The 27,674-nt window shown below is 48.1% G+C and overlaps 1 protein-coding gene across 4 annotated transcripts in view; it reads left to right on the forward strand.

Moving 5' to 3' along the window:
* The window catches only part of SYT2 (synaptotagmin 2), a 188,572-nt gene that overhangs the window by 112,989 nt on the left and 47,909 nt on the right, over positions 1 to 27,674 (forward strand). For all 4 annotated transcript variants that reach the window (XM_043500645.1, XM_038380119.2, XM_038380123.2 and 1 more), the window contains exon 2: positions 6,673 to 6,742. The gene's annotated coding sequence lies outside the window, so the exon portion shown is untranslated. The remainder of the gene's footprint in view (positions 1 to 6,672; positions 6,743 to 27,674) is intronic.

A 27,674-nucleotide genomic window follows, 5' to 3' on the forward strand; every position in this document is an offset into this window, starting at 1 on the left:
TAATTTATCATCCCAGCCGGCACGGAGCAAGCCATGGCTGCAGAAGCATGCCCACCCTGCCTTGTACCTCAGCCCTGGCCTGTGCAGGGACCTACCTCTAGCCGGGATGAGCTCCATATCCATGGCATGTGCTGGCCCTGATTCAGTGAAGTGCTGAAGTCCGTGGGATATAAGCCCATGCTTAAAGTTAAGCTCTTGCTCAAGTGCTGTCTAGAATCAGAGCTTTCAGTCGGTGGCCTCTGAGGCTGCCAATGAGTGGCCCAATTCGTGCCAGTGGGGTATGGGTGATGCAAAGATTTTGATGACCTGGGCAGTGGTAGAAGTGGACTGAGACCTCAGACACTGAGCAGTTGGCTGATGGCCACAGCTGTGTCACTACTGACCTGGGTAGATTTGGGGACCTAACGGACAGAAAGTGTTGCCTGCCACCTTCTTGTGCATGGGCAGAGTGCATGAAGCTAATGGGTGTGTGTGTAGGATCAGCACCTTTGATAGGGTCCATCAGCTCTGCTAGAAGATGTTAGAGGGTGAAACTTCCTTAGAGCAAGGTCACATAGGCTGTAGAACCATCTCCCAGGGGAAGTGGTGGAGGCTGCATTCATTGATCTTTAAAGCTAGGATGGACAGTACCCAGGGAAGTATCTAGACTAACAGGGATCTACCCAGTCTGCCTCAGTTTCCCCTCATCTCATGTTGGTTCTCTTGGCCCTTCAGCTGAGCCACAAAAGTTCACTCCTTCCAGGGTATCACCAAGAGGTTTCTGCCATGGTCCAAAGCTGGGCACAACCCTTTGGCTGGAAGATGAGGGCCTGGTAGGAATGGTCCTAACCCCTGATGGAGCATACCCCAGGAGAAGATGAACCTTGTTGTATCCGGCCTCTCTACATTTCCATGACTCCTGGTGCAGAAGAGTTGGGGCAAAAGTTTCTCAAGGGCATTTTGTTGGGATCCTTTGACATCTGATCTGAGTGCTTCTGCTTCAGACTGGTACAGTGACAGAACAGAGGACCTACCATACCTTGTCAGCACAAGGCTCCATCTTGACCGGTGTCCGGGCTTGAAAACCACCAGCACTCGCTGCTTCAGCGGAAGATGGTTGGGCAATGATGGAATAAGTAGCCCATTGGAGAAATTTCTTCCTGACCCATCAGTTACTGGTTGGCTCATGTCCTAAGGCATGAGAGTTTATATGCTGTTCTCCTTATCCAGAGAAATGTTTGCTTCTTCTTAGAATCCTACTAAGCTCAGGGCTGCAATGATTTCATGTGGCAATGAGTTATGCAGGCTAATAGTGTGTTTGTGTGGGAGAATATTTCCTGTTGTTGGTTTAAACTGGCTGCCTTCCAATGGAACGAAATGTCCCTTTACTCTTCTCCAACGGAAAACTGTAAACAGGAGTCTTAGATTTCTTTTGCCTGGGTCATTAGTTAGTTTGTATGCCTTGATCAAGTCCCTTCTTAGAGACTAAAAGTACCAGAATTTAGAGTTGGGTGACTGAAGTCTAGGGCCCAGCACTGAACACAGATTGTAATGATGGCGGTCGATGATGCCGAAGCCCCAAAAGGATCAGTGCTCCTGAAGACACAAACCGAAGGTGCTCAAGACATCATCTGACCATGCCGAGGGGCAGCGCTGCGTTAAATTCTTCTGCTACTCACTTCACTAGAGAATACTCTGCTTTGCCTCAAGTGGCAGCGAAAGCTAGGGATAATCATAGACTTTAAGGTCAGAAGGGACCATTATGATTGTTTAGTTTGACCTGCTGCACAACGCAGGCCACGGAATCTCACCCACCAACTCCTGTAACAAACCCCTAACTTATGTCTGAGCTAGTGAAGTCCTCAGATCGTGATTTAAAGACTTAAAGGTGCAGAGAATCCTCCAGCAAGTGACCCATGCCCCACACTGCAGAGGAAGGCGAAAAACCCCCAGGGCCTCTGCCAATCTGCCCTGGGGGGAATTTCCTTCCCGACCCCAAATATGGTGATCAGCTAAACCCTGAACATGTGGGCAAGACTCACCAGCCAGACACCCAGGAAAGAAGTCTTTGTAGTAACTCAGATCCCACCCCATCTAACATCCCATCACAGGCCATTGGGCATATCTACCACTAGTAGTTGAAGATCAATTAATTGCCAAAATTAGGCTATCCCATCATATCATCTCCTCCATAAACTTATCAAGCTTTGTCTTGAAGCCAGATATGTCTTTTCCCCCACTGCTTCCCTTGGAAGGCTGTTCCAGAACTTCACTTCTCTGATGGTTAGAAACCTTCATCAAATTTCAAGTCTAAACTTCCTGATGGCCAGTTTATATCCATTTGTTCTCGTGTCCACATTGGTACTGAGCTTAAATAATTCTTCTCCCTCCCTGGTATTTATCCCTCTGATATATTTATGGACAGCAATCATATCTTCTCTCAGCCTTCTTTTAGTTAGGCTAAACAAGCCAAGCTCATTGAGTCTCCTTTCATAAGACAAGTTTTCCATTCCTCGGATCATCCTAGTAGCCCTTCTCTGTACCTGTTCCAGTTTGAATTCATCCTTCTTAAACATGAGAGACCAGAACTGCACACAATATTCCAGATGAGGTCTCACCAGTGTCTTGTATAACAGTACTAACACCTCCTTATCTGTACTGGAAACACCTCGCCTGATGTATCACAAGATCATATTAGCTTTTTTCACGGCCATATCACATTGGCGGCTCATAGTCATCCTGTGATCAACCAATACTCCGAGGTCCTTTTCCTCCTTTGTTACTTCCAAGTAATTCATCCCCAGTTTATAACAGAAATTCTTGTTATTAATCCCTAAATGCATGACCTTGCACTTTTCACTATTAAATTTCATCCTATTACTATTACTATGCTCCCCTGTCACCATGGTGAGGGGTCAGTGCTGATCCATTGGAGCGATGCCGACTTGTACCAGCTGGGGACCCAGCCCATGATGTTTGTTGTGGGGCTGTCTGGCTCATTGCACGTATGGGGGAAAAGCGGGACGGTGCAGGGCAGTGCTGGTGTTTTACTGCCCCAGTCTCAAATTGATTAGGGCAAGTGAAAATAATTTGTGATTCCACCTGCATTTGGAGCTCACTCCCACCCAGACGCTGAAAGGTATTTTAGGCTCCCATGGGAGTTAGGAACCTAAATACCTTTCAGGATCTGGGCCTCAGAGCCCTGGAGGCAGAGGCACCAAAAATGAAATGCAGGATTATTTCACAGCTGTTAATCAATTGTCCTTTAACTGAATGGTTCTCAAACAGGGGTGAGCAAGTTTCAGGGGGTCCGCCAAGTCCTCGGTGTTAGACTCATTGGGGCCCAGGTCAAAAGCCCCTATGGTGAGGGGCTCCTGGCAATTGCCCTGCTTGCTACCCCTTAACGCCGTCCCTGACTTTTATATGCAGAAAACAGTTGTTGCGGCCCTCTTGGGCCATGGAGTTTTTATAGCCTGTTGCGGATGGGGGGGCTTGGAAGAAAAAGGTTGAGAACGCCTGCAGTAGTCTGTATGCGAAGTGCTGGGATGGGGCTGGGAGGCGACCAATAGCAAAGTGCTTGTATGAGTCTGGTTATTATATTGTATTGTGCTGTATTCTTCAGTGCAATAGCTAAGCCTGGAGACTTACAGAGAGGGGTGAGTGTGAGTTAACATTTGTGGTAAATTAATATATTCTAATAGTCTGAAGCAGGGCTGGATTTAGGGGCAGGCAACCGCCTGGGGTGCTGGGTTTGTGGGGTGCTGGGCTCGGAGGACTGGTTTTGTTGTTAGCAACAAAGGGGAAAAGAGAAAGTTTAAGGTGACATGTTTTGGGTGTTCTGTAGGTGAAGTAATTTGTCACTAACCTAGAATGTAGAATCTCATTGAACCTTCCAGACTTCGAGAACTACATTTTCCTTGAACCTCCTAGAACATTGTCAGCGAGGCCCTCGTGGGTAGATAAGGAGCGTTGCCAGTCAGTCAGTGAGATGTAAGAACGAAGAGAAGTGAGAGCCCAGTTGTGATATTGTGAACTTTGTTTTGTTGTGTAATTGTGAAAGTGTATTTGTCTTTTAAGACTTGAAGAGTGTGAGTAGCGACTAATAAAGGACATATTTAATGATACATCAGAGTAGGGTGACCAGATGTCCCGATTTTATTGGGACAGTCCCGATATTTGGAGCTTTTTCTTACAATAGGCACCTATTACCCCCCACTCCTGTCCCAATTTTTCACACTTGTTCTCTGGTCACCCTGCACCAGAGATATCTATCAAACCCCTGTCTACACAACAATATAAAAGAAACACCGTTACTTCTTTTGCCAGGCTTAACGCGTAATGTTGGATGACTTTCTCAGGCTGCGGAACATAGACTTTTGCTCTCCCTAATATTTCCCCCCCCCCATAGAAAATAAAAGATGCTTATTCTTAACATTAAAAAGTTTCTATAAGCTTAGAGGAAATGAGTTTTTTTTAATTTGCTTATATATGGCATGAATAAATACAGATTTACAGATCCTAGCATGCAAATTTATCGTCTTTTATGACAGGGATAAATCATGCATGCAAATCAAACTGTGCATCAAAGTCATGAAATGGGCTACAAATGCAATAAAATAAGGTATTCAAAAGTTTAACAAATGGAGGGCGGACGCCGTTTGGTCTAGGGCCGGCCCTAGTCTGAAAGAGGATAAATCCAGTGGTCGGTACTTCTCAGGGTGGAGGAGGGGGCAGTAGAGGGTAGGTTGGGTTGGTGCTGCTCGGGGTTGGAGGGGAGGTTGATGCAGTTGGGCTGGGGTGGACGAGGGGAGGTTGTCGCTGCTGTTGGGGGCTGTGGTAGGGGAGGTTGAGGCTGCTGGGGAGTTGGCATGGGGGAGGGGAGGGTGACGCTGCTTGGGCCCCCCCCAACAATGAGGCCTGAGGAGGGATTGGATGGAGGGCGCATGGAGCACCGCTCCAGGTGGATGAGCCTGGCAGAGCAGGTCTCCTGTGAGAAGGTGCAGTGAGACTTTTGGAGAAGGGCTAGGAAATGGGGGATGGGCCTTTTGCCCTAGAGAGGGGCAGGGCCCCTGCCTAGCCACCCTGGCGGCATGTGGCTGTGCTGGCAAACGCGTTCTCACTGAAGTTTTGTAACCAGACTCCGACAAAGGGTCCAGTGAGTTTAGGAGAACAGGCCGTGTCTAAAAATGGGTTAGTGGCTCATGGATAGTCTGGGGCGGGCCGGGGTGGGGGCGAGCTGGCTGTGGTGATGTGGGACTAGGAATTCTGATCTGTGTTAATTTCTGGATGCTGTATGTGACCGTGACATGGGAGAGGTTTATTGTCTGCCCGGGGGGGGGTGGTGGTTAGTTGAATAGCAGGGAGGTAGCACAATGGATTGGGATAGAATACCTCGGGGTAAACAGGGCAGGTGGATAGGAGACAGGGCGACAGCCACTAAGCTGTGAAGATGCTGATTGCGGGCCCCAGCCCGAGTTACACAGCTGTTTTGCCCAGGCTGGGAATAGAGGGGTCCAAAGGACTGAAACAGTTAGGGTGACTGTGTAGGGGAGTTAACAGCCCCTTGACTCAGACCCAGGCCCTGCAGGATGGGTCAGAAGAAGATGGGCCTGCCTAAGCTGTCAGGGGGATGCTGAGGATTAGGTTAGACAACCATGCTCATAGCCCTGTTATGTTAAAATCCTCATTTGTGCTGCGCTGCAAAGATTGAGCCGTCCTTTGGTTTAAGAAAGCTGTGCAGTCAGCACTTCAACCATCATTCCAGATGGTGCAGGGAAGTCATCCAGGCACTGAGCCCGGTTCGATCTGCTGAGAGATCATGGCCAGTTCCCAGGGGCTGTAGCCAGAGATCGTGTCCAGGACCAAGAGAGTTGTGGGATCCCACCCCAGCGAGGTGAAAGAAAGAGGCTTAATGCCTGGGGGCCGGGGGTGGGTGAGGGTTGCATACAGAGAGAGATCAGAGATGCAGCTAGCTCTGTAACCGCAACACCAACCACGAACAGCTAACATCTCTTTAAACACAACTCACCCCGCCTACACTAAGTGCAAAAGCCCTGTTTAGACTCAGGTGAGTTAAAATGCATTAGGCCTTGTCTACACGCAAACGTGCACTGGTTTAGTGAAACCAGTTTAGTCAATGGTGCAGACTCCTGTGTGGATGCTCTGACTTCAGTTGAAGAGCAGCTGAGTTTGGGTTAGTTTAACCTCATGAACTGAAACAAGCATGGTTTAAACCAAAATGAGGGCATCCACCTGGCCTTTCGCCCTGATTTAACTAAACCAGATTAAAATCCATAGATTCCAAGGTCAGAGGGGATACTGTGATCATCTAGTCTGACCTCCTGCATAGCACAGGCCAGAGAACTTCCCCAAAATAATTCCTGTTTGAATTAGAGCAGATCTTTTAGAAAAACATCCCATCTTGAATTAAAAATTGCCAGTGAGGGGGAATCCACTTATAAATAAACAAATGTTTTGACTTTGGGGGAATTGTTTTTGAACTGAACAGTTAGTCAAAGCCGACATGAGTTCACAAAACATCTTGGTGTCATCGAATCTGCATTTGTCTCCGATAAAATGTTTTACCTGAAAATGTTTTGCCTGGCACTATGTATGGACTCGAGCAGTTCCACAAGGCAGTGAGAAAGCCCATGGCTATGCCCATCTTATTTCTTGTTGCTTTGCTCTATTTAGGTCTCCTGTCTCTCTCACCCGTCACGAGATTCCCACAGTACCGAACAACTGGTAAACACGAGTGGCTGTGGTAAGTCCTGTCAGGTTTATTCTGGTCTCTGAGAACATCTTGAGCTGAATCCAACTCATGGTGTAATAACTCCACTGGTGTCAGTGGAATTTGGCCCCTTAATGTGACCTGAGAAACTGCCAGGTTCTTTTAATATTAACCTGATCCCGAACAAGTGATGTGTGATGTAGTATGTTAACGTTTTATTGTAACTTTGCCTTAACAAAATGTTTCTTAAAAAGGGTGCGCGGGGGACTGGACCTTCTCTGGACCAGAGGGGTAGCTCAGTACTGCACACTTTTATTTGCTGATCCATAGTGTTCGTTCTCCACATAATCTTACAGTATAGACCAGTCTGACCAATAACACACACAGGCACGAGCCTGTATGTTACTATGGAAGTTTTACCCAAGGAGTTCATTGTGGGTGTCACAGTTCAGGGCAACTGCACTTGTATTTCTCCCCCATAGTCCAGCCAGGGCACCCACTCTCAGGCTCCAGGCTCCTCAGCCATCACTTCTCTTGGGGTAGAGGCCTGTGTCTCTCTCCCTCCCGACAGTTCCTTGCTTACACTATGTTATTCCCAACAAGTCAAGTGGCCTAAGCAGGCCAGTGTCTGTATTTTGCTCTCTCTCTCCAGAGGCTGTAAATAGCATAATGGCCTGCAGTTATAAGTTACCCCACAGCTCTTTGTAAGCAAGCACATTTATTGTTAAGGTGAAAGCATTACAGAGAAAATGCATTAAAAACAAGAAAAGTTCCTATGCATATGCTAAAAGCTAACCTGACGTCATCCATCCATCCTATGGGGCCCCCCTTGGACAGAAGGTCTTGTCTGTTTGCCGGATCAGAAAGCAGGCACTAAGTTAGACTATTTATCCAAAAGTCCTTTATTTGCCTGGTGGGCTCTGGAGAAGTATATGCAGATTCCCCAGGTGGTGATACCCCTCTGGAGTTGTTACAATCTGAGTGAATTTGCCTCAACACCCCATAAAGTTCTTATTTCCTGGTGGGCGTTGGTCCTCCTCCCTCATGGAATTACATACAAGCCCTGACCCACAATGATACATAAACTTAATACAGTAAGATCTCCCAAAGGTATTACTGGAATTTGCTGTATCAGTCACAAAAACAGTCCCCAGTCTATGAGCCCTACAAATCTTGGGTTGATTGAGGTTATCTCTGGTGATGCACTGTCAATATTTCAACAAAGATCTCCCTTTGCCCCCATGTACAGCAACCTCCTGAAGTTCAGCAAATAGTGTGTGGGGGTAACCAATGGGGTCAAGTCAGCCCCTTTTCCTTGCTCACAGAATCACTCTGAGCCGATGCAGTTTCCTCTATTCACAGTCATTGGTTTATCACTTCCATGGTGGTTTTTAAATCTGTGGACCAGTCTCCAATCTATAGGCCAGCTGGGTTGATTAGGTGCAATCAGTTGGTCAAGTCACATGGTGGTGTTCCTGTCCCCTGATTGGAGGAGCCTGCAAACACCTCAGGTGTGAACATTTTCCATGGGTAACTCTGATGTTTGAAGAAGGACTCGCTTGCTTTAATGTTGGTGAACAGCAGACTCAAAAAGGGTGGGATTGTAGCCAGAGGGCAGGGATCTGGAGTGGAAGCCAGGAGACCAATGCTATAGTCACTGCTCTGGGGAGGACCTTGGACAAATCCCATTTTTCTCTTTGTGTTTCAGTTTCTTCCCTTATAAAATGGGGGCTAATGATACTGATACACACACCCTTTGTACAGTGCTTTTGCATTGATGGATGATAGGAGCTGAATAATGTCTCTTCCTCTCTGTGACCGAAGAGAGAACACACCAAAAAGTATTTACAAGTAATGTTCACACCCTCTTCTGAAAATGGGATTGGGTATACTGGGAATGTAGCTCAGTGACTGTCCCTGGGGAGACTTCCTTCTCTTGGAAACACTTGCATTTCAGCTGTGGGTTTATGGGCTTTGGGATAAGTTGTCTAGGAGTTGATTTAGCAGCAGCAAGAATGGGGAGTCCCTATCAGAGGCAGGAAAATCACCCAACTTGCTTCAATGTTTGAGAGTATTTATGCAGGATATTTATCCCAGGCTGACAGCTGCTCTCACAGCACATGTGCTTGTGCTTCCGGGCAGAACATTAGAGTGTTACCAGTGATTTTTTTTGGTGCCTGTTTATTTCCATGAGAGCTGGGTCTGAGCCACAAAGTCAGATCTAGGTCAAAGCTTTCTCTCATAGCGATCCAGGTGTTGGTTCCGGCCCATCTTGACTCTGCCTGATGCTGGCCGTTTGACGATAACCCTTTTATCTAGAGAGGTGGAATGAGTGCCTGGCAAGGCTACGGGATGTGAGTAATGTGAATTCCTGCAGTATGCAGTGTAATGGCCCAAGTTAGGATGAGCTCAGCCTCTCTTCGCAGGGAGACAATATGTAATTCCACAAGAATTCCACTGGCTCACCCTTTAATTAAAGGAGCATATTTAGAGTTAATGAAAGTGACAGTCTGCTCATGGTAGCATGGGTGAGGGATTGCGCAGCCAGTGCTGTGACATCTTCCCTCAGACTACTGTCCAATGGTCTTTGCTCCCCACTGCTATCCGAGCCCTGGGGTCCCTGCACTCAGCTTTGCCGATGCCCTTCAAGCCTGACTCACCATCCCCCTGCTATTCTGGGGCTGTGCTCCCTACACGTAGCTCTGCTGGTGCCCCTCAGTCCTGACCCCTGGCTATTCCAGCCCTTTAAGGAGTGTCTGCAGGGGTTCATTGAAACCAAACCTTAATGTGATCCTTTTGAACATTGCTCATCGTTACCAAAAGATGCAATGTGATTACAGTACTTGGGCAAGTGGAGAACAGGCTTCCCTGGTCCATGTGATGCCTGGTTACTCCCAGTCAGTGTTAAAGGCACAACAGCAAACTATCCTGACATGTAGGAAAGCTAGGAAGAATAGTAAGAGCCACTATGACAGCATCAGGAGGTCTCAAAATCCTACAAAAAGTGGAAACATGGACAGATTACAAAGGATGAATACTAGGGTTGTCAAGCAATTAAAAAAATTAATCACGATTAATCACACGATTAATTGTGCTTTTAAACAAGAATACCATGTATTTAAATATTTTTGGATGTTTTTTACATTTTCAAATATATTGATTTAAATTACAACACAGAATACAAAGTGTATAGTGCTCACTTTTTATATTTATTTTGATTACAAATATTTATACCGTCATAAACAAAAGAAATAATATTTTTCAATTCACCTCATACAAGTACTGTAGTGCAATTGCTTTATCATGAAAGTTGAACTTACAAATGTAGAATTATGTACAAAAAAATCTGCATTCAAAAATAAAATAATATAAAACTTTAGAGCCTACAAATCCACACAGTCCTACTTCTTGTTCAGCCAATTGCTCAGACAAACAAGTTTGTTTACATTTACAGGAGATAATACTGCCCGCTTCTTGTTTACATGTCTCCTGAAAGTGAGAACAGGTGTTCACATGGCACTGTCGTAGCTGGCATTGCAAGATATTTACGTGCCAGATGCGCTAAAGAGTCATATGTCCCTTCATGCTTCAGCCACCGTTCCAGAGGACGTGCTTCCATGCTGATGGCGGGTTCTGCTTGATAACGATCCAAAGCAGAGTGGACTGATACATGTTCATTTTCGTCATCTGATTAAATGCCACCAGCAGAAGGTTGATTTTCTTTTTTGGTGGTTCTGGTTCTGTAGTTTCCGCATTGGAATGTTGCTCTTTTAAGACTTCTGTAATCATGCTCCACATCTCGTCCCTCTCAGGTTTTGGAAGGCACTTCAGATTCTTAAACCTTGGGTCAAATGTGTCACGGAGTGTGGGGGAGTCCAGGGCCTGCACCCCTCTTCCTGGGATTCACTGTGACTCTCAGCCAGCCAGTAAACAATACGAACACAGTCTAAAACAGAGCTTGTGAGTACAACCAGGATCCCTCAGTCAAATCCTTCTGGGGGAGCAGGGAGCTTAGACCCCAGCCCTGGGGTTCCCTGCTTTCCACCACCCAGCCCCAAACTGCAACTAAAACCTCCCCAGCAGGCTCTCTCCTGCAGCCTTTGTCCACATTCCCAGGGCAGAGGTGTTACCTCCCCCTCCCCTTCCTGGCTCAGGTTACAGGCTCTCACGTTTCCCATCCCCAGTGAAACTCCCCTGCCACCTTCCCAGGTCAACACTCCCCCCCCTCCCCGCTGTGTCACAAAATGCTGTAGAAAAGGAGTACTTGTGGCACCTTAGAGACTAACAAATTTATTAGAGCATAAGCTTTCGTGAGCTACAGCTCACTTCATCAGATGCATGTAAAGCTTATGTAGAGCTTATGCTCTAATAAATTTGTTAGTCTCTAAGGTGCCACAAGTACTCCTTTTCTTTTTGCAAATACAGACTAACACGGCTGCTACTCTGAAACCTGTCAAAATGCTGTAGCTATTTTTAGAAATCTCACATTGGTACCTTCTTTGCATTTTGTCAAATCTGCAATGAAAGTGTTCTTAAAATGAACATGTGCTGGGTCATCATCCGAGATGGCTAGAACATGAACTATCTGGCAGAATGCAGGTAAAACAGAACAGGAGACCTACTATTCTCCCCCAAGGAGTTCAGTCACAAATTTAATTAATGCATTATTTTTTTTAATTAGCATCATCAGCATGGAAGCATGTCCTCTGGAATGGTGGCCGAAGCATGAAGAGGCATACGAACGTTTAGCATATCTGGCATGTAAATACCCTGCAACTCTGGCTACAAAAGTGCCATGCGAAAGGCTGTTCTCACTTTCTGGTGACATTGTAAATAAGAAGAGGGCAGCAGTATCTCCAGTAAATGTAAACAACCTTGTTTGTCTTAGCGAGTGGCTGAACAAGAAGTAGGACTGGGTGGACTTGTAGGCTCTAAAGTTTTACATTGTTTTATTTTTGAGGGCAGTTATGTAACCAAAAAAAATCTAAATTTTTAAGTTACACTTTCACAATAAAGAGATTGCTCTACAGTACTTTTATGAGATGAATTGAAAAATACTATCTTTTTATCATGTTTACAGTGCAAATATTTGTAATAAAAATAATATAAAGTGAGCACAGCACACTTCGTATTTTGTGTTGTAATAGAAATCAATATATTTGAAAATGTAGAAAAAATGCAAAAATATTTAATTTCAATTGGTATTCTATTGTTTAACAGTGCGATTAATCACGATTAATTTTTTTGAGTTAATCACGTGAGTTAACTGTGATTAATCGACAGCCCTAACAAATACAGAAGAATAGCATAAATATGTGAGGACAAAATCAGAAAGACCAAGGCACAAAATGAATTACACCTAGCAAGGGACATAAAACGCAGTCAGAAGAGGTTCTGTACATACAGTAAGATCGAGAGAAAAACAAAGAGCAGTGTAGCTCACTACGTGGTAGGAAAGGAGAGCTAATAATGGATGTCATGAAGAAGGTGGAGGTGTTTCATGCCTATTTTGGTGCAGTCTTCATTTTATTGGTGAATTGGGACCAGATACTCAACACAATATTAACAATAAAGGGGAGGAAATAGAAACCAGAATAGAGAAAGAACAGGTTTAAGAATATCTAGATAAGTTTAGATATATTCAAGTCATCAGGGCCTGCCAAAACACATGATTTATGATGAAAGGTTAAAAAAAACCTTTGGGGGGGGTCTTGCGCCTTCCTCTAAAGCAGTTGGTGCTGGGCACTCTCACAGCCAAGACATCAGGCTAGATGGGCCCCTAATCTGATCTGGTTTGTCACTGCTTGTTATAACTGCTACAGAGAAGTAAGTCAAGGTGCCCATAAAGACAACTGTGTATTCCAGCTATTGATGTAGGGGTGTTTGTGATGGAAAGGCTACCGTGATGAGCACATTGTCCTATAGTCATCAGTCTCCTGAGGGTTCCACCCCTCTATCTCAAGCTCATCACCATGCTATCTCAGCTCCTTACGGGTTCTAAAAAGGAGCCCCCAGGTTTTGCGGCTGGCTCCCAGAGGCTAGGAGCATTGCTTCTACTGCAGCTAGTGCTGGGGAGTATGTACTCTTGGGACCAAAGGTCTCTCTGGGTGTAGCATGTGTCTAAGGCAGTTAGTGAGGTGATGTCTGGGTAGCACAGTGGTTATGCGTCCATGTGCTCCTGCTGCTCTGTAGTGTGTGGCTCACCCTGCTGCTTGCACGGGGTAAGGGTATGTCTGCACTGCATTTGGAGGGGTGATGGCAGCTATGCCTGTGCTACTCTGGGCCCAGAGCTAGCTCGGTTAAAGTTAGCTAGGGATCTCGACCTGTGCTGCAATCCCACCTCTCGACTGAAGCGTTGGCCTACCCCATGGGAGCCCCTTCTTTAGCTCAAGTGGGTACTGACTTGTGCTTTTCGTTCCTTGTTGGGGTTGTTATGTCCCTGCCTTGAACAATAAACCATCAACCGCAACACCCGCCATTCTGTGGACCCTTCTATGACGGGTTGGATCACAGAAACCCTCTTGAGGCTGCCAACTGATGTGCAAGACTTCTTCTGCCCCTGCTTTCCCTGTCAGCTTGGGACTCCAGAACCCTGCCTGGCTGTGGCAGACACACTTGCCGACCACAAATACAGACCCCAGTCTGAACCACATCCCACAAACTGCAGGTTTAATTGAAAGCAGCTTAAGAAGTGTTCCTGTCTTTAACACTCAGATGCCCAACTCCCAGTGGGGTCCAAATCCCAAATAAATTCGTTTTACTCTGTATAAAGCTTATACAGGATAAACTCATAAATTGTTTGCCCTCTATAATACTGATTAGAGAGATATGCACAGCTGTTTGCCCTCCTTCCCCTCCCCATGTATTAATACATACTCTGGGTTAAATAATAAGTAAAAAGTGATTTTATTAAATACAGAAAGTAGGATTTAAGTGGTTCCAAGTAGTAACAGACAGAACAAAGTGAATTACCAAGTAAAATAAAATAAAACACTCAAGTTTAAGCCTAATACAGTAATACAACTGAATACAGATAAAATCTCACCCTCAGAGATGTTTCAATAAGTTTCTTTCACAGACTGGACGCCTTCCTAGTCTGGGCACAATCCTTTCCCCTGGTACAGCCCTTGTTCCAGCTGAGGTGGTAGCTAGGGGATTTCTCATAACTGTAGCCTCCTTTGTTCTGTTCCACCCCCTTGTATGGCTTTGGCACAAGGCGGGAATCTTTTGTTTCTCTGGGTCCCCACCTCTGCTTCTAAATGGAAAAGCACCAGGTTTAAGATGGATTTCAGTACCAGGTGACATGGTCACATTTCCTGTGAGACTCCAAGCCTTCATTCCTCCCAGCCTGGCTCACAGGAAGGCCTGCCTGCAAACAGAGCCATCCACAGTCAATTGTCCTGGCTGATGGGAGCCATCAAGATTCCCAACCACTATTAATGGCCCACACTTTGCATAATTACAATAGGCCCTGAGAGTTATATTTTATATTTCTAGTTTCAGATACAAGAGTGATACATTTATACAAATAGGATGACCACACTCGGTAGATTATAAGCTTTGTAATGATACCTTACAGGAGTCCATTTGCATGAAGCATATTCCAGTTACATCATTATTCATACTCATTAGCATATATTCATAAAATCATATAGAGTTCAACGTCACACCTTCATCACCCCCTGAATCTGCCTGACCCCCGAGCTCCCTCCAGTCTCTCCTTCCCTTGAAATCCCAGCTCATCTCCAGAGGAGACGAATGAATCCTTGGCTGCGTTTCTAAAGCCGAGAAGTAATTACCTTGCTCAAGCACAACACTGCGGGAAATGGCAGTCTCTCTCCCCCTCCAGCATGCCCGGGGAAGCAGTGCCAGGGAGGAATCCATTGATCTTCCCGTGGTGGAGCTGCTGACTTGACACACAGCTTAGTTCTCCACTCCGATCGTGCGTGCTGACAACTGGGCCAGACGGATGATGAATGCTCATTGCCACGTGCAGTTTTATCCCCTTACTGTAAATGCTAATACGCCCGCCCAGCGCAATGAATTATCCCTTTCATGGCTGGCAAGCCAGTTAGCTCCTTTTGATGGCTCCAAAGCGACCAAATAAACAAACATTCAGCCAATTTGCTGCAGCTGGGAACAAAGAGAGAGACGAGGCAGCTCAGAATAATGTGTCCCCTCAATTCCATCCCCCTGCCTTTGGGGGAGGGACAGCTCAGTGGTTTGAGTATTGGCCTGCTAAACCTAGGGTTGTGAGTTCAATCCTTGAGGGGGCCATTTGGGATCTGGGGCAAAAATTGGGGACTGGTCCTGCTTTGAGCAGGGGGTTGGGCTAGATGACCTCCTGAGGTCCCTTCCAACCCTGATATTCTATGATTCTATGAACGCTTTGGAGACAGGAGCCCTTGGCACTGACCTTTAGCATCCAAGCTCCCAACCATATGCTAAGGGGGAGATTGCAGGACTGCTGTCCTAGGTGTTAGGTTTTGGAAGTCCTAGGAGATGTGAGGAAGTCCTGGCCTTGTGGTTAAGACTCTGACCTGGGGTTCATGAGTTCCTTGTTTCAATTCCAGGCTCACTGTATGATCTTGGCGACACACTTATTCTGTGCCTCCATTTCCCGTCTATCAAAGGTGGTGATACTAGTCCCTTTTCTCCACCCTCTTCTTCTCTTGTCTGTGTGTTCGTTGGGGTTAGGGACTGTGTCTGTGTCTGTGCCTGGCACAATGGGGCTGTGATCTCAGTGAGATACTACTGGGATAAGAATGGTAAGAGAGACCTGGAGGTAGAGAAAGTCACTGGGACATTCTAACAGAAGAGCCAATCACACTACAGGTCTCATAGGCCCTGGGTGAGAGTTAGGGAAAGGACGTATCTTGGCTAAACCTGGCTCCGCTTTGCCTGTGCACCCTTTAGGAATTGGCTCCTAAATGGATTATAGCATAGAGCTCTGCGGGAGTGTGGAAGAGTCTCCCTGAGGGAGGGCTGGGAGCCCCAATGCTTGTGACCAGACAAGCCATGAGGGATCAAGTGTCCGGGACGACCCTGCACAGAGCTTTGCACAGGGGGAGGATGCTCTAGATAGGGCCAAAGGGGTGTCTTCACTCTGAATTCCTATCAAGAGTTCTGAACTGGTAAACTGTGTGTCCCCGGCTCCAACCAACAGGCCCTGGACTGTGGGGAGGGGTATTGGGTAAACGGGCACTTGTTAACTCCTTGGAGGCCAGGTGAGAGAATGCACAGAAACTTTTTCCCCAGTACAGTTGGCTGGGACCCCCTAGCAAAGACATCTGCATCCCCAAATACAGATCTGGGATTGTCCCTTCGTTCTGTTTTGTCATGCCCAGTTAGAGCCTCCTAGGGTCAGTCAGACTCTTGTCACCTCATCCCAGGCTTCCACGAGCATGGTGAGTTTGCAAGTCCAGGTCTAACAGGAATCTTGTCATGTTCCCATTTGGGGGAGACCCAGGATTTACCAGCCTGAATCACACCAGGGATGGCAGGGACACATCTAGCCCAGTATCCTGGCTCTCACATGGCCAGGACCAGTTGCTACAGAAACCCTTTGTGGACAGTTATGGAATAATATGCCCATGGGGAAAGTTTCTTCCTAACCCCATCTGTCAGTGATTGGCTTCTACTCCCTTATAAAAACATTGCTAGACCCTTTCTTATGTCATTGGGGGTGTTCTATATTCTGTTTACCCATACTCATCCTCTTCTGAATTCTACTGAACTCCTGCCATCACTGGTATCTTGTGGTAATGAGTCCCACAGGCTGATATGCTATACATTAAAATATTTCCCTTTTATCGGTTGTATATAAATTGCCTTTCAGTTTCATTGGCGGTCTCATGGCTGTTGTCTTATAAGTGTAAATAGAAGCCCCTCCATTTAGCTTTGTTAGACCATATGTTATTTTACATAGATGGCCACTCTTATTTATGTCCCCTCTAAATCCACTGTGACATGAGGAATAACCACAACCTAGCCCCTAGATTATTGATCCCAGCATATCATATTGCAGGATAACAAAACCAGAACAGTTATGTACAGATGTGGCAGCTTAATAACCCACCCACCCAGCCCACTCATTGACATGCATGAACCACAGACTCAGCCGTTAGAGACTTGACTTCTGTTAGGATGTATTTGGACTCCCAGCTTTGATGGCATAGGCTGTTCTACTGAGCAAAGAAAGAAAACATGCTGTCAGGATGAGCTGGGGAGGAAGGGCACATTCTCCTGTCACAGCAAGAGGGGTGTGTATGGCTAATGCATGCTAAGGAGAGACAGGAGACTTGAGTTCTGTTTATACCTCAGTTTCCCCAACAGGGAAATGGGCCAGAATGTGAACCTAAAAAAATCATCTTTGGTGAGATTCCTGGGTGGAAAGTGGAAGGAATTATTACTGAGGCAAAGGAGACGTTGGGAACTTGCATCTTTTTCTTTTAATGAAAAATGTCTGTTGAGATTTTGGAAGCGGCTTCAGTCAGCTCGATCAAGATGGTAGTTTCCTTCCTGAGCATGGGCCCACGATGGTTCTCAGGCCAGCTGTAACCTCCCAGGCACCACTGACTGCTGGCGATTTCCACCTGGGCAACCTAGACAGGAATCCTGCAGAGCGGGTGGGGATTCCGGCTGAATTAACTGCAGGCATCTCTCCCGCTGCTCCCGTGTCGGCTCCGTCATGGGAATGGCACTGGCTCTGATGACCCGTGTCAGAGAGGACTGGCTCAGCCGCTCTTGCTCGAGGACTGCTCCAGGAACCTGGCAGGATGAAAGTGCTGCCGTGAGAGCTGGCTTAGTGATTCAGCACTTTTCTTGTCTGTCTTTCCTCTCTGGCTCCGCCGCAGTATTAACTCTCCGCTTGCCCTGTGCACACAGCTCATGGGCCGCCTTGCCGGCCTCTCAGCCAGCAAAGGAGGGGGACTGCCAGCATCGCCAGGGGGCAGTGCTGGGAAATGGCAGGGTTTGAAATTGGAGTTACTTTTCCATAGAACTCAAAAGTGAGTTGGTGTCATTATCCTCATTATACAGATGGGGAAACAGAGGTATGAAGCAGGGAAGTGACTTGCCCAGCCAGTCAGTGGAAGAGCCAGGCACAGAATTTAGGTCTCCTGGGTTCCAGTCCAGTGCTCTGCCCACAGCTATAGATTTAACCTGGCGTGATATTTAAAGCAAGCTTTCCATAAAACAAGTCACCTCTAGTTGTTTTCCACATTTCTCTTTCTATTCTCTGCCTTTCCTTCAGTTTTTTAAAGGGTTTAATTATTCTTGTTTCCATTTAACCTTTTCAGGGCAGGGGCCACGTCTTCCTGTGTGTTTATGCAGCACCTCTGGGTGCTGCTGGAATGCACTTATCTACGTACGCATTTGGTCTCAGGGAGAATTTTTACTCTGAAGTGCACGCAGGCCTCAGTTCTGTTACCATGTTCCGTTGCAACAGCTTGTCTTGCACTGTGTGCACCCAAAGGCCGGCAAACCCTCTCTTCCCCCCCTTCCCCAGTCTAGTACAATGCAACTACCCTGCATCTAGCTCTGCGAGCTCTGTTTGTGGGACCTTTTTCCTACAAACTGTCTCGCCAAATGCTTCCCAGAGTCAAGTAATAAGAGCAGGGGGAGAGCCGGATCCAGAGGCAGCAGAGGAAAGGTGCCTTTTCAGAGAAGACTTGAAATGAGGGATTGAGAGGCTGGGTGAAGCAGAGTCAGTTGCAGAGGAGAAGATTCTTGCACCTTTTGCAGCCAGAAAGTACGAAGGAATGATGGCACAGAGGGTCCATGAAGTCACCTGGAACAAGGCTTTGCAGACCTGGAGGATGATTTATTTTAACTGGGTCCTGGACTGCATGAAGAACTAGTGGAAGTGTCTGGGACTGGAGGAGAAACTCATTGATTCACAGACCCCTCCTGAGTCCTTGACATGGACTGTTGGCCCCTTTCGTTCAAACTCTGTTTGCAGCGTGCTCTGGGAAGCTGGGGCCTGTTTGTCTCTTCTTGCAGCTTTTCATAGAAGATCAGAGTTGGAAGGGACCTCAGGAGATCATCTAGTGCAACCCCCTGCTCAAAGCAGGACCAAGCCCCAATTTTTGCCCCAGGTCCCTAAATGGCCCCCCTCAAGGATTGAACTCACAACCCTGGGTTTAGCAGGCCAATGCTCGAACCACTGAGCTATCCCTCTTTTGTGCTAAACATCTGGGAATTTCCCCTCCTGGTTTCTGCAATGGGAGCTCAGCCCAGCTCCGGGAACAGGGATGGGGACACTGTGGCAGTGGGGCCAGCTGGCGGAGTGAGAACCAATGTCTGGGGTTGTTTCAGGTGGTGGGAACGTTGGATTTTTTTTGTGGGGAGGGGAGAAGATATAAAATAAAATCCTTTTTTAAAAAAAAAAGTCTAATTGGCAAAGTTCAGACCAGCCCTGGACATTCAGCTCCACAGGCTAGGCCCTGAGAGCGAGGCCAGTTAATGGAGGCCAGGGTTTGGATCCCCTCTGGGCTCGCTCTGAGCCTTTGCTGACACCATCTGTCCTGGAAAACGTCTGTCTCTGAGCAAAGCACAGACTCTTGTTACAACTCGGCATGGACAGAGGAAGAACATAAGAACGGCCCTACTGGGTCAGACCAAAGGTCCGTCTAGCCCAGTGTCCTGTGTTCCGACGGTGGCCAATGCCAGGTGCCTCAGAGGGAGTAAACAGAACAAATCATCAAGGAAGCTGAACTGGCTGCAGCCCCGTTAACGGCATCGCAAAGCACTTCCCGATTCATAGCTTTTAAGGCCAGAAGGGACTGTCCCGACCTGCTCCGTGGGCCAAAGAGCTTTATCTAGACTCCAGCATCCAGTTGTCACTCCTGGCTGAGCTGGAGCGTAGCTGTTACAAAAAGACACCTGCTCCTGACTTAAAGCCTGTCAGTGCTGGAGCGTTTCCCACGTTCTCCACTAGATGCTGTACTAGGGAGCTGCAGTGCCGGGTGCTAACACAGAGACCTGTCCACGCTGATCAGTAACATGCATCACATTATGTGGCGCTGCAGGGGAGGGGACTGAACCCAGGACCAGCGGGGGAAGACAGTTAAACAGCAGGATAAATCGCATGAAGCTGAGGGCCAAACTGGACTGCTCCTCTGACCCTGACGCCCCCAGTGGGGAGAGTGGAAGGATCCGGCAGCTCCAGTCCTTGCACCAGCCACCACTACAGCCCCTGAGCCTCCCAGAGCACATGGCTCCTGGATAATGATGGTGGGAAAGGTGGCGAATGCAGGGCCTGGATCTGTCCCAAAGGGGAGCACTCATTTGCATCCCCTTAAGCCAAGTAGCAACAGGCCCACTCCCCCTGTGGGATGGGGAGCTCAGGGGGCTGGAGCTTACGACGTGATGGTGGAACAAAGCAGCTGAGAAGATGGAAGTGCCTTCCCTCAAGGCCCCTTTTTCCTTGCAGGGCAGAGCAGCATTCTTGGCTCCTCTCCCGCAAAGAGACTGTTACCAGCTTGGAGGGTGGCTCCCCCAGTCCCGGACTGCAGGAGGAGAGCAGAGTCAAGGACACAAAGGGAGAAGGAAGAGAGGGATCCTCACCTGTGTTTCGCAAAAAGAAAAGGAGTACCCGTGGCACCTTAGAGACTAACAAATTTATTAGAGCATAAGCTTTCGTGAGCTACAGCTCATCCGATGAAGTGAGCTGTAGCTCACGAAAGCTTATGCTCTAATAAATTTGTTAGTCTCTAAGGTGCCACGGGTACTCCTTTTCTTTTTGCGAATACAGACTAACACGGCTGCTACTCTGTCACCTGTGTTTGTGAGCTACCTGCCGCTTCACGCTGGGGTTTGGCAGGCCACCCTGCACTGCCCTCTGCTACGTTGATCCCGGAGGCCCTGGTGCAATCAAAGAGCTTTGATTCTCATGACAAGCTTCAAAGAACATCGTGATGCATACCGAACCACACTGCTGGGTGCTGTCCCAGAGCATGGGGCCAGGAGGGCTGCCTGTTAACAGCCAGACTAGGGGCCTGTTGGGCTAGACCGTGGCCACAGCCATGCAGAGCCTCAATGTCCCCTCTCACCAGGGATGGGATCTCAGTCAGGTTTGGAGCGTGGCTAGGACAGGGAGGGGTGGAGAGTCCAGCCCCGCAAACTTGATAGATCCCCAGGGATTCCCCATCACTGGAGTGGCTATGCACCTCACCGGTGCTCTGGGGTTCTGCTGCCTTCTGGATCTCAGCAGTGGCTCAGTGGAGAAGGTAATGCAGCTTGGCAAGCTGGGACTAAGATCTTGTGTTTCACGTCAGCACTTACGCTGTGCCAGCGCCTCTTCCTGGAGGAGTGGTGATCAAGCACTGGGAGCCCCCCCAACTCCGCCCCTCGCGAGCTGAGGGTGGGGTCTCTCTGAGACACATTCACAATGAAGATGCTTTCAATCCTCTGTGCAGGCATTGACCCAACAGCCAGAGGGTTAGACCTGAGGCTGTGAGGAATCGGGAACGTGATTTGTTTCCGTTTGCAAACCAGTGTTTGATTTTGGCAGGCTGTTTCAAGGTGTGTCCGACTTCAAACCCTGGGGGCCCTGATCTGCGGAAGTGCTGAGCGCCCATGACTACAGTGGATGTCAGTGGGAGCTGTAGGTGCTCAGCACCTCTGAAAGTTTGGGCCCTAACTTGGGCTCCCAAACAATGGAGGAACCCACAGCATTGAGAGTGTTCATTGCAATCAAAGTTCCATCAGAGGCAGTGTGGTCTAGCGGCTAGGCACGGGGCTGTGAATGGGGGAAGTGGGGGTGGGCTTCCCCTGCTGGCAATGGGGGCTAGGCTAGCGCTGTTCTTGTGATCATAGTGCTTTGAGAGGATGAAGGTGGCATAGATTTCAAGGAAGAAAGTCTGGCAGCTGGCTGAGGAGGGGAGAGCTAGGGTGGGGGGTCCCAGCCGGGGGTAGGGGGCATTTGGAGGGATGGATCATGAATCCAAACCTGCAATGGGATGCTGTCACTCCAAGACACCGTGCCAGGCAGGTATCAGCAGAGCAGTGAGGTGGTAACACGAAAGCCTCTGGCAGTGGCGGAGTTAGTGCTAAGGGAAGCCTCTGTGAAGGAAGGGTGAGTCACCAGAAGGATGAATCACCAGGGGAGCTCAGGGCGAGGTTAGAGAGACCCTGCGCGGGGTGGGGGGTGTTCTCTTTCTTCTGCAGCACGGGGTACGGGCCATTTGCAGGTTTAAACTAGTGTCAGTGGTGGATTCTCTGTAACTTAGTCTTTAAATCATGATTTGAGGACTTCACTTACGCAGCCAGAGGCTAAAGGGTCTATTACAGAAGTGGGTAGGTGAGGTTCTGTGGCCTGCGAAGTGCAGGAGATCAGACTAGATGATCCTGATGGTCCCTTGTGGCCTTCAAGTCTATGAGACACGTCAGCAACAGTCTAGAGCCATTGCTGACTCAGGAGAGGCCAGGCTGGCCCCCGCCAGCCCAAGGATCCAGGGTCCCAGAGGGCCAGCGGGTCTCCTCAGCCAGGCCCATTTCCATATCACGTTCTCTAGTGAATTCAGTGCTGGCCACCAGCCTTGAAGGTGGTTGCCGCCCCAATGTAGCCAGCGGTTCCAGCAGGACAGGCTCCCCCATGGCTCTGGCAGGACTGGCTGTGCAGGTGATGGGGGGATGAGTGGATGTAGTCCTTGGCCTACCAGTGGTGGGCGACATTTGGACCCATCACAAGGGTGGCCATCGGGGCAAGGCCTGAGGAACCCAGTTCCCAACGGTTTGGGAGGGAGAAGTTGACACCAGAGACTCCCCTGTCCCCTGAGAGCCCCCAGGGCTTCTCCTCAGGCGCCGTCTTGTCATGTGGCTGTGTGGGGTCTGCACAAGTGTGTCATTCAGCTGTGAAGCACCAAGGCAGCGATGCCATCTTTACTTCAGGCATCTCCTTCCCTGCCAGAAAGCCGGGCCTCTCAGGACTGGAGAGGCTCTAGGATCTGTAAGAACGTCTGGGAGTGGGAGTTTCAAAAGCATTTGGCAGTGGCCTAACCGCTCCCAGCAGCAGGAAAGACGGCTAGCCTGAGACTCTGGTGCTGCTGTGTTCAGCGCTGCTGTGCACCAGCCTCTCTGTATGACCTTGAGAAGGTCCCTTAGGCCTGGTCTGCTCTTAAAAAGCTGTACCAGGATCTCTCTTTTGGTTAGAGGTCTGATTTTTTTTTTCTGACAGGGTTATGACAGTACAAGCCCTAGCATGGATACAGTGATACTAGCAGGAGGTGCTTTATACCAGTACGAACACTTTTTTTATGCAAATATAGCTGCATCCACACTAAGAGGAGTCATACCACTTTAACTACAGTGCCCTGGTTAAAGCAGCAAAATTAAGTGTAGCTTAGGTCTCAGTCTCTTTGGGCCTCAAAGAGGATTTTATAACTCTCTTTGCACTGAGCCGGTTCCTGAGGACATAAACCTGGCAGAGGTTCTCAGGATAAGGAATGAGGATGGATGGCACCGCTGAGAAAGGAGGCAAAAGTCCTCTGTGCATGATGAGCCGCCTTCTCTCTTGTTTCAGTGAAATCATGCACCCAAGGAGCGTGAAACTGCTTTGTCAAGAATCTACCACATCTCTGCCCCTCACAATCTGAATTCAGTCCAGGAGGACTGGGGCATCACACTCCTCTGGCTTTCGAGGCAAATGCTGGTGGGACTTTTGCACAGGATTAGCTCCCGCATGTCTGATGTGGGCTTTATCTTTTTGTTATGCCTCTTGCACCCCTGGCACGAGGTAGGAATTGCCTTGCTCTGGGGGAATTGGGAACTAAGTAGAAACAGCATTTTCTGTAATAGCTTCTTAGCCCCATGTCCTGGGCAAACTGCAGTTTAGCAATCCCAAGTGGTCAAAAATCATGTCATGCCCCCCAAAATCACTACAGATTAATTAAAAGTATTATGAGATTTAAAATATAATACATTTGGGGTTTATTTTAGGAAATTATTATTTTATTTTTTAAATGAAAGATGAGATCCTCCCATAATCCTCTGACTCCAGGGATTGGGGCTTTAAAATACCCCTCCTGCCTATCACAGAACTTGCAATAAAATCACACGAGCTGGTAGCAATGAAATTGCGGCTTTAACCATTGCCAGACCTTGCGCCTAGGTGCATTCCTTGTCTAGTTACCCTTTGTTCACTCCATACGAATGCTCTGTACTCAAATTCCAGACTTGTTGGAAGAAGCTTTAGATGTTCCCAGAGCCCAGGCTGGAGCTGTGTGGGGTCCCAGACCCCAGGCTCCAGCCTGAGCCTGAATGTCTATATAGCAATTTTTAGCTTTGCAAGCCCAAGTCACCTGACCCAGACAAGCCACAGCCATGCTGTGTGTTTTTTATTTCAGTGTAGATGTACACTAAGAGTGTGTCTGCACCGCAATTAAACAGCTCCTTGGCCCGAACCCAAGCCTGCTGGCATGGACTAGCCACTGGTGTCTAATTGCAGTGTAGACAGACCCAGAGTGGCTTAAAGTCTTGCTGCGTCTCTAAATCAGACTTTAAGGAAGAGATTTACAGGTGACTCCTGAAGCCGGGGGTCACAATGCAGAGGTAGACTTCGGACTGTAACTTGTCCCCTAAGGTTCTAGTGCAAATTTTCAATATGGTTTAGTTAGTTTCAATGTTGTGAAAGATGCCGATGCTTGTGAATGGCATGGAGAAAATACAAGACAACAGGAAAACTCATCTAGGTTGCAAAGGCATCTGGTCCTGGGCACTACCACCATACAAATAATAATATGCGAGACATTTTAAGAACCACATTTCTATTGGGCCTCTCTAATTACACCTCTGGAGATTTGTGTTTTAATAAAAAAAGAGAAATTTAAAATTTCTGATTTTTAAAATCTCACAATTTTTAAGCAAACCTCATGATTTTGGGGTCCTGACAATTGACTGTGGAACGCTTGGCAATACTGGTGGTTGTATGTGCAAAATGCAGACTGCACATGCAATATCCCCAGACACAGCTGAAGAGACCTCCCTTTAAATATGTCCTGAAAGTGTAATAGACTCTTGATAGTTCAGTGTTTGCCTGTGTCTCCTTTCACTTTTGATTTCTAGTTAGTGTCACTTCCTGTTTCTACGACACTTGCCCAGAAATCCATCTTCCCAGGTGGTTCAATGAATCCTCTCCTACCTGATGCAGCTTTGGACTTTATCAGCAACCCCTTTTACAGATCGATCCTGATACCCTGTGCCCAACCAGTGTGGATTCCAAACACACTCCAGTGTTTAAAATGTATCATTAACCAGACAGTCATGCCGCCACTTAGCCAGAAAAACGCTTCTCTTTTAGTGGCCCCAGAACTCACCAGTACAGAGAAATGTGCCTAGACCGTATGAGTTACAGCAGCAGACACCCAGTGTTACGGAGCAGGCCGTATTTTTTTTTCTGTGGGGATAAAGCGGAATCTGCCAGTGCTCTAGCAATAATCAATCCCAGAGGCAAGCTGGGGAGCTGCCTGATGCTGTCGCTCTCAGAGAGGGCCCAGAGGGCCGCAGGGAGATGGCACTCTTCTGCCGATCCGCTCCCTTTGAATCATTCCTTCCACACTATGTTTTTGCCCAATGACTTGTGTGTTGCTTTATGGGGATGTGCAGAGGTGGGAGAGTTTAGCCGTTTAGCCTTTTCTGGTTTTTTGCATTTATTTATTAACTCTTTTATTGATGTAGGAAGATTTTTTGCTGCAGTGGTACGGAGCCCATTGGCCAGCAGCGTTTGGTAGTTAGCAGCTAGACAAAGCTTTGCAGCTCCCCAGAGACATATCTATATGCATTCTGGGCAAAAATATCCAAGCACAAAATAACCCACCTATGGAGTGATGAGAAACGAGGCTAAGAGCAGCAGTGAGCTATGGGCCTGATCTTGTGAACTCCTCCTGCACAGTGCTGAGCGCCCTTGAAAGTCCTGGGAGGGTGTGGGGAGGGGTGCTCAGGATTGGGCCCAGCCTCAAGCAGATGACTTGCTTGCCATGCGTTTCTCAGAGTAACGTGCAGGAAGAGCAGCAGTAGGCCATGAAGCAGCCCAGACGGCCCAGTCACTGCCCTAGGGGAGCTGGGTCAAGGGCAATACTGAAGGGATATTGCATGCTGGTGCTGAAATGCCTCACCACTCGAAAGGGCATTGGGCTTAGGGACCAGCCAGCTCTTTCAGTTTAATTCCAAAAGGTCTCAGGGTCCATCTACACTGCAGTTGCATTTTCCACTCCTATTCCTCTGCTGTGCCCCTTTCTCCAGGCAGAGTCACTTGCTGTGCTGATATCAGTACAAACACAGAGCTCCCAGAAGACTCACGATAGGCTCACTTCAGGTGCCCCTAGCCCCGTCTTGAGCCCTGCTCCACACGATGTCGGTAGAACTACATCACTCAGGAGCATGGAAAATCCACACCCCTGAGCGCCACAGACCAGACCCCTGATGCAGACAGCGCTATGTCAGTGGCAGGGCTTCTTCTGTTGACATAGCGGCGAGAGGCGAATTAGCGGCACCGCCAGGAGAGCTCACTCCCGGTGACATTGGAGCGTCTTCATGTAAGTGCTACAGTGGCGCAGCTGCGCCAATGCCGGATTTTAAGTGCAGACCTGGCCACAGGTTTGCAAGCTTGGAAGAACCTGGGAATGTGATGAATTGTTCAAAGCAGGGGCTTATCGTGGAAGTCAAGGAGTGAGTGGAGACTGGAATCTGGCCTCCTCTCCCTCTGCCTCTGCCTGGCCTGAGGCCCTGGCGCGGTAGCAGAAGGAAGCCCCCACTGCAGCAGAGGATGTGCTGCACTTAGATATGATCCTACAGCCCTGTACTCACATGTGTTGTCTTTGCACATGTGCAGGCAGCGGAACCACTTGCAGCAGCAAGGATAAGTCATGTGAGGACTGCAGGATAAGGCCCAGACAGGCGTTCAGGCTGCAAGGCCGTCAGTCCGGCATGCTTCATACAGCAGAAATTCCCTAACAACACCCTAGCGCCCTGTTTGAACTCAGAATTAGATGCAAAACCAAGACCTTTGACTGAGAATTCTTTGTCGGGTCTCTGAAATGGAGATTCCCCCCCTCCCCCCCCATTCTCTGCACTGACTCATTTAGTTCTTTTCTAATCTGCTCTACTCTTGTGCAGCGGTATATTGATATTGCACGGTTTGGAAGAGCTCCTTTCACAGTGGAGAATTAGCTCGGCCTGAAACCCTGAATGATAAAATCCCTCTTTGCTTTCCCTTTCTTCCCTATCATTTGATTTCGGCTTGTGCCCCATGCTGGTGTATTGATTAGAACTTCTGCAGAATAAATGCAGCAGCACAAATAAAAAGCCCCAGAGAAGAATCTTCTGAGACAGTTTTTAAAATAGTTACAGTATCTGCAACCTCATCAAGTGTCTCTGTGCAACCCACCGCACACACCATTAATTGGCATTCTCCTGTCGCTTTCAGCCACCATCCAGAGGCCCTTTGAGATGTGTCTGCGGCATTGATTACGCACAAGCTGAGCCCAAATTATGGCTAGCTTCTTCACAGAGGGCACTGTGCTCCTTCTTGCCTCTGGAGGAGATGAGACTGAGGTGCAGCAGGTGACTTTTATTAAGAGGGATTAAGTGGCTGGGAAGGTCAAAATGCAGCTGATTGGCCAATGGACATGAACCCCATGTGGCACCACTGAGTTTCATCAGCCCAGGTGCTGCAAGCATTCCTGTCTGGTGTAGACGTCACCACCATCTACTGCAATGGGCTGTGCTTAGAGCTTCCACAAAGGGGCGCATCAGGCTGCCTACCTTTCAGGTGTGTTAGATTGGTGAGAGAGCATAACCCCCATGCACTGGCTCCGCTTTCCCTTGTGCTTGCAATTCAAGGAGGTGCATATTCTTACAGCCCTAAGTGGGACCCTCTTATCCTACCATGAGGGGTTGCTCAGAACAATCTCTTCCCCAGGGCTGGGTTCCTGGGCAGTTGCATTCCATACTCAGCGGAGGGCCC

Source organism: Dermochelys coriacea, chromosome 21, assembly GCF_009764565.3.
Source record: "Dermochelys coriacea isolate rDerCor1 chromosome 21, rDerCor1.pri.v4, whole genome shotgun sequence".
NCBI classification, from domain to species: domain Eukaryota; kingdom Metazoa; phylum Chordata; order Testudines; family Dermochelyidae; genus Dermochelys; species Dermochelys coriacea.